Here is an 8,007-nt window from a genome sequence, read left to right on the forward strand (position 1 = left end):
AAAGCTTATTGTTACTACGGGAAAGTTAGTTCTCTCACGTATGATGCTTCCCACTAGCAACTCTCTCTCTCTCTCGGGGACGGTTAACACTCTTCCTCACCAACCAACCTAGAAAATTAACCAATTGACAGCGAAGTCTTTCCCTCACTCTCCCAATGAAACCTTGCCCTTGACAAATCAACTCTTTCTTGTAGATTAGATCCACCCACGACTAACTTTCCTCCGACACAGCATCGTCACAGTATTTCACTTATTCTTCATCGTTAGAATAGTCAACATGTCATCACCGGGTTTCTATACTTAAACCAATCACTTACTTAACTTGTACATACGCATCAGTGTAATTACCTTCTGTACAAAGTTGTTGGAATAAACATGAATTTATACCTGTTAATTCAGTATAACCTCAATTGAACCACTCCTATTATCGTAACAGAAATCAAGGGATCGATCAGTTCGTGGCGTCGATTATCTAATCGTAACGGGAATTTACGACTCCCGTTGATGTGCTTTCTCGCGATCGCGTCTCTCCGCGAATGGTCGAAACAAGGTAAATGTCCATCTTTTCCCGTTATATAACTATCAGCTTTTTCCGTAATTTCAAAGGGCACACAATAAACCTAAGGACTTTTCTATGGACCATACATAAACCGAAAACATTTACGGAAGTAAGGATTTGTAAATTAAAGATGAATAGGCGCACCTAAAACTACTTAAGTTAAAAAGTCTAAGTTCATGGTGGGTTCTTAGGTTTATCGAGGATCTGAATAACGGCCAGCGGACTCTTAGCGGCCAAATAACGAAAGACGTCGCACGGTTTATATCACGCGACGTAACATATCGTATTTATTGTAACATTACGTGCCCGATTTCTTCTGGTCGTGGCTTTCTTTGCTGCCGCCTCTAACATCTTAAACAATTTTAAGGAAAATTTCCAACATCATGTAATTATATCATACTTCCACTCACCGATTCCTCCCAAAAAGTAATAATTTTATCAAACAGCCAGTCTGTTCTCTAACATACGAAGGCACGATCCAACTCATTTTGTGCGAGATCGGAGGAAAATCGTTTTCCTAATTAGCAACTTTCCTAGGCGAGCTCGGTAGAAGTTCGCTCGTCTTCCTGCTCTTACGAAGATGCTCCGCGACGGAAGACAAACACTTTCGGCGGACAGATGAAACGTAAACTCTGTGAGCCGTCGTTTTCCTTGCAATTAGCGGCGATCTTCGATCCAAGCTGTTATTATTCTCGTCGGCCGTTAATTCGCGACCACCTGAACTTAACTTGGCCACCCTGAATTCAGAGAATCGATATTACGCGTTCGAAATTGGCTCCAATGTTAATGGGCCTGTCTAAAGTCGAATTGTTATAATTAGGGGGGTTTCTTGATTTTCATCTTTTGTATGTTTTTTTTAACCTTTGCGTAATATCTTGCCAATTCTTCTTTTTCTTTTTTCTATTACGCGACATGTTACGAGAAAATTTGTTCTAAGTTCGAAACACTCAGCACCCTCGCATCTTTGTTCATTTATGCAATTTTCTTATTCGATTTCAGCGTATAATTTATCTCAGTTCGTACGCAATATCGAATGATAAACAACATTTTTAAACATGATTCAAACATCTTTGGAGGGGAGTTTCTAAAGAAAGGTTCGGAATTGATATTTCATAGGTATACACCTATAATGTCGTACATTTAACAAGTAATTAACCAACTAAACGATAAATGTATTTATTTTCGGTAAAACTTGTTCGAATTATGGTACATTCTATCTTCTTTACGATAAAAAAACTGTTTTTATCATTAATAATTGAAAAAATATCTTTTTTGCAATTCAAAAAATATTTTATGGAAATGGTATAGTATAGAATAATACTGTTAAATTCGAACAAAAAGAGAATAATTAAAAAAAGGATTTTTCAGAATTTCATATGAATGGCTATAGTATTCAATTTCCAGGATTCATTTACGATGTCTATATAGTTTGTGAAAGTTGTTTAAAACACTGGAAATTTTAGATTTCTGTAAATTTCGTTTCGTTATAAAATAGAGATTATGAAATTTACGAAAGTTGCATGAAAAGCGAGGAAATTCGTGAGAACTATGAAATCTGCGCATCTGTCAGTAATTGGATTCAGTTCATTAATTTTTACTACGCTGTATGTGTGAAAGATGGAAAAATATATGCCGGTGCGAAATTCAAATATATATATTAAATAAAGCAGCAGATGTTCATATCATTTAGCCGAATGTCGTTTAGTTACGGACAACTTTATATTCGCAAATAATTTATTGCAAATTCTGTTTAATGTGATTCAACATTTATTAATCGACACACCCGTGTTCATCTTCGTTATCGTCAATTTTTTATTCGTAATTCGCAATCTACCTGTTGCGTATTAAAATTTGGAGCTACGAATGTATAAAACAGTGTAATACATGAATATTTCAAATATGCTTATTCCAAATATTATTGCGTTGTATAATAAAACACATAAGTTAAAATGATCGATGTCGATGAAAAAGGCAAGCTTAACACAGTTAACGAACCGCATTTTTTCCATATATAAAATAAAAATATAAACATGTTAACAAATTTTGTATTATCAATCTAAAGATATGTCTTCTTTATCTTGATATCGACTGCTATTTTAGTTTTAAACAATCTTTTTCAACTTTATTTACATTTTTTTAGAACAAACCTTTGTGCGTTTGCGCGTGCAGCAAATTTACGACCTTCTACGGACTTTCACTTTTACCATATAATATCGCACATTTTATTTTTGGCTCAACGTATAATTAGTCTGCGGATTTCTATGTATTCGTGCAAAGTTTAAAAGTGCAAATAAAATACATCATAAAACCTGCAATACAAAGTTTTCATTATAATTTTTAGTAGCTAACTGAAACGAATCTCTATTTGGGTTAAATTCTTTCATTTCTGTTCATAAAAGCACGAATTTTCATAAAAGTCCGTCGACTTCGTATTATAACATAATAATAATAATTAATGAAACATATTATATGTTACAAATAAAAGGTTTCTCAGCTACAAAGATTCGAGCTGAAGTTAAGCCAAAATAAAGGAGCAGGTTCCGTAGAAAAATAACATATTTGGCACAAAATGTGTTAATATATCTAAACACAAAAATATGTAAAAATATAAGCAGAAAAATTCTCGTCCGCATATAAACCTCCGTACAACAATGCTTATCACTTTAAATCGACCATAAACTTTATATTCTCCTCAGTAATTAAATCACCATTCAACAAGTAACTAACTCGTGAACGCAGCAAAAAATATTTAAACACACATCCCGTCGCAATCCGGTGGAATAAAGCGGAAGGATTTAATTACAGAGGCCGAGGGCAAGATTACGGATACTGAAACTCCCGGTGGAGGGATAAGGATAATCGTTAAAAACCGAAATGAAATTTCAGGACGAGCGTTAGACGTCGTCCGTTCGCTCGCATTTGTCTTCCAAACGGGAACAGAGACAGTCATCAAGATGGTAGTAGACAAAGAGAGAGAAAGAGAAGGAGAGAGGAAGGAGGAGAATAAAACGAAGAAGCCAGTGGCTGGAACGGATCTCCACGGCAGACTCGAGATTTTCCGGAAGCTGAACGCTGGGGCAAGCCACCTGTGACAAATTATAGCAGAACGAAGCTTTCTATAAACGGCATATTGCAACGCGAAGATTGTCGATTCACAGGTGAAAATCTATCGAGATTGTTCCAAATGTCGAAACTGAACAAAAGCTTCAAGAAGAGCACTTTGTTGCGCGTAATATCTTGTAGATAGTTATTACAGAGAGAATAGAAACGTTGAAGAGAAATTAATAGCGGTGTTCGTCGACCCCTCGTCAAGATATCGCGGACTAATTACTCAAAGGAGATAATCGAGGAAAGTGGAGCAAGACAAAGTGACGCGTGTTTTTACGCTCAAAAAGTGCGCACTTCTCTTTCAGACGTCAGCTTGACGGGCTTTCATCGCGACGGGTGGCTGATTGGGAAGTTTTTTGTCGAGATGGATTTTTGTCGAACGAAAGGCGTAATGGCTCGATCGAGGTATCGAATCGGGACCTAATCTGCCGGGCTTCCTCGCTGTTAGCCACTTTAGAAGATAAATTGGTAACTTAAAGAATTTATAAGAAATTGTAAAATTGTATAAGAACGTAGATAACGTTGATCGTTCTGATAAATCTGTCAATTTTCTATCCGTACGTAGTGTCTTATTTACCGATGATAAGATACAATTTTTCTCGCGAGTGAAAAGATTCGGTCTTCCGAAGGATTTAATAATTACATTCACATAAGAAAAGCACGCGACTATTCATATGTAGTCAATAACGAGACAAATCTTCTTCACGCCTGATACGTATAATTTATAACAAACTTCATTCTTCTCATTGCACTTGATAATTGGACAAATTTAATAAACCGTATTAACCCGCGAAATTCGAACTTCATAAAAACGGCACTTTGTAATACCATTGTAATATAACCAATTTACTATTACCTGAAAACGTAAACCTTCCCATCTTTTCGTACCAAATTATGATTAGACTAAATTCGAAAAATTTGATCAACTAACAGCAGTGACAAAAAATCCCTTTCATTCGAGCAACGGACCACCCGGAACCACGAGCACGTTCGAGAGGCGTTCCTCGCGCGCCGCTCAAATTATCCTCGAAAACATTTACGGGCTTCTACCTGCTGTTTCTTTTCCCTCGGCTGGATCCGCCATCGTCATCGTCTTAAGCTCCGAAAAGAGGCTTACGCTGATTGACGGGGAAGTTAGCAGAACTGCTGGATCGACGGTTTATACGGCCATTCTCCCGCGTATTAAGGCCGAGTGATTTTTTCTTTTGTCCAGATCTCCTCTTCCACCGTCGTCTCGCCAGCATTCGACGCGGACACGGAATCGCGTCGAGCTCCGAACACTGTATCGTGATGTTGACCGTGTAAGCCTTCTCTATTCGAAGATTTAGAAAGCGATCCCTCCATCTGCCAGTCTCGTTCCGAAAGAATCGAGACCGGTAAATCCGATCGATCGTCATCTCTCGTGGAATTAGAGATCTTAAACGGGGAATTAGAAGTCGACTCGAAGGTTGGATTTGAAGAAGTAAGAATTATACGGGTAGAGATTTTAGGCCGTCCATGTTTGTGACGTGTAAGGTCTTTCCTTGTTGGGTGAAGGTTCTCAGTCGGTGAGGTTCGGTGATTCTGTTGGAATTTTAAATGAGAGTGGATTTGTGTCATCGATCGGAACTCGCTTTCTAGGTTTAGGTGTGATGATTTATCTTTGATTTTAGTAGGATGCTTTTAAAAGCTAGGTGCCGCTGATAGTAAGCCTAATTTGCTTAATAAAAGTCTACAGATTAATGTATTAACTAATAGACATTCTGTGTAGCTACTTAAAGAAGATCGAGAGATAGAAATATTCAGTGCGATAAGCTTCTTAAGCGTTAGCCGTCAAAATTTTTTATTTTGAATCTTTACGTTTTCTATGTTACAATAATTTGCGTTATGGTTTTTTCTTTAAAAGTACATCAGTGAGCATTAGGTGTTTATTATCGTAACATCGTGTCAGATGAAAGAATATTGAAATCCTGAAATATATAACTTATATTTAATAGTTCTTAATTTAAAGGAACAAGACTGAAGAAACGATTCACCCTACATTTTGCTGTATAATCTCCGAATTATAGACCACATCTGTTGCTTGTCATTATAGAACGAGGTTAAGCACACCTCGTTTATCATATTTATACAATTACCTCTCATAATTACCTCATTAATACCTATATATCTACTAATTACCAACCATTATACATCATTTACAATTCAAAGTCAAATTAATTTGAACCCTAAGGTATAAGCAACCCTAGTCCTATCGCCCATCATACGATACCATCTTTCGCGTGTTAATTATCGCAATTATAAAACTCTAACCCTTTAACCTTACAATTAATTTCCAGGCGACAGTTGTCTGCGATCAGTTGACCCAAAATCAACAAGCAAAATTGTCCACGATCAAATTGACAATCAAGTTTCGAAAAAGCTTGTTCACCAGAAAAGGACGTTTTAATCAACGGCTTCTATTTAATGTTAAATGCCAGATTGGACATAGAACAATCGAGAACTGTCACGATTATCATGCTGGATATAACAGCCCCGCCATGTGACCCGATAACTTCCGCATCTCGCGATTCGTATCGCGAGAATCTCGGCTAGCTGATGCGAGATTAGAGATAACCAGCGTTTATGGCAGAGAGGATTTCAAGTTCGACTAGGCTCTAGACCAGAGCAAAGCGAGTAGCTCTCGTACCAGCCTCTGTTCACCTTCTCATCCTCCCTTAAAGCTCTTCTTCCATCGAGCCGCCTCCGACTCGCGGCTTGCAACCAGAAGCAATTATGCGACAGCTACCACTCTCGTTTCAACCGCATGCTTTGTGTCACACGATTCTTGTAATAAGTAGGGGATGAGAGAAGCTCTCTAGCGATACTGTGAATAACAAGGAAACCTTCCGAACCTGAACACGTCCATTTTCATGTGATTTGCACGGAAAGTAATTTTTGAAGAGATATTTGTCAAATATGTATTAGGTTGTCCGAAAAGTTCCTTTCGTTTCATAAGATGATAATAGATGAACAACAATTTCTGTTTTATATTATTTTATTGAATTAGGTATGATCCATTTCGTTCTATTTCTATTATTATGTTCGTGCATAATTCGATAAACTAATATAAAACAAAATACATTGTGCGTCTATTATTTCTTATAAAACGAAAGAAACTTTGCGGACAACCTAATATCTATTATTATTTGGTATTCCTTCTGTTCAGTAGTCCTAAACGGAGGGTGAAAACAGTCTTTAACCCTGGAAGGCGAAAATGTAATTTTGAAAATAACTTGCAATTAAAATTGTAAAACACTTGTCGTCGATGAAGTTTTACAACGAATAAATTTGGTGTTTTTTTTTTCTTCGACATATTTGTTGAGCATTGTGTGAAGAATAGTGTTTGTATGAATGAATATTGATTGTTTGGTTAATTAATTATAAAATTACGCGCTAGAATAAATGTATCTTAAGGTTACTCGAGAAAAAGAGTTTTGGATTAATTTGTCATATTTTGTATCGTTTTTATGTACATGTCACTTTTGTAACTGGTGACGAGAAGATAGGGGTGTAATGAGAAATACATCTACTGATTTGACCAGAATCAGTTATTGTTAATAGTATTCAAATTTGTTCTTGTTATTTTAAATACTCTTTTATATCTGTACATTTTAATTGTACAAAATATAGGTTATATCTCATAGTCTATACAAACTTCAGTAATAAAGTTTTATTAAAAAGAACCCTTCACAAGCATCGGTGGTTTAGTGGTAGAATGCTCGCCTGCCACGCGGGCGGCCCGGGTTCGATTCCCGGCCGATGCAATATGGAATTATTTTTGCATTTTTCTCATTAAAACAACCCTAATACTTAACCTATTTCAACTAATTTTTCGTATCCAATGAAAACGATTTTCCAAGTGAAATATAATAGAATTGTAGCAAAAGCATTACTTTTTACTGTTTCCAATACCTTCTTTCATTCCTTAAATATATAAATCAATAGTAATTGCTATAATATTTTACCCATATTTTCATAGTTCAACACAATTTTTGTATTACACAAATTATTCTATGAAATTGGTGGCTTAACAGATGATTGATCAATGAAAAATGAATATGGACAGATTGTACATTTCAACGAAATGGTATGGAATAGTAAGTAGCCGGCATTATAATAAAACAAAAATCTCCGGGGGAAAAGATAGAAAGAGAATGATAAATTTATGAATGCCCGACAGTAAGGTAGCCACATCTGGCGAAAACCAGAGGAAAATCCCACGTTCGATACGCTCCTACGGTAATACCGCAGAACATATGCTACGGATTCGAATATGTTTTATACATTGCATGCTCGATTCTATGTGACTTTAAAAATTT

At 36.3% G+C, this 8,007-nt stretch overlaps 1 non-coding gene across 1 annotated transcript; it reads left to right on the top strand.

Annotated features, from left to right (window-relative positions):
* The first annotated feature begins 7,381 nt into the window (after nt 1-7,381).
* Trnag-gcc lies at nt 7,382-7,452 on the top strand. The gene has a single exon. It is a non-coding gene; the product is annotated as a tRNA-Gly (tRNA).
* Nucleotides 7,453-8,007: the final 555 nt, after the last annotated feature.

Source organism: Bombus vosnesenskii, unplaced genomic scaffold, assembly GCF_011952255.1.
Source record: "Bombus vosnesenskii isolate JDL3184/JDL3185 unplaced genomic scaffold, Bvos_JDL3184-5_v1.1 scf7180000013357, whole genome shotgun sequence".
In the NCBI taxonomy this organism is placed as follows: domain Eukaryota; kingdom Metazoa; phylum Arthropoda; class Insecta; order Hymenoptera; family Apidae; genus Bombus; species Bombus vosnesenskii.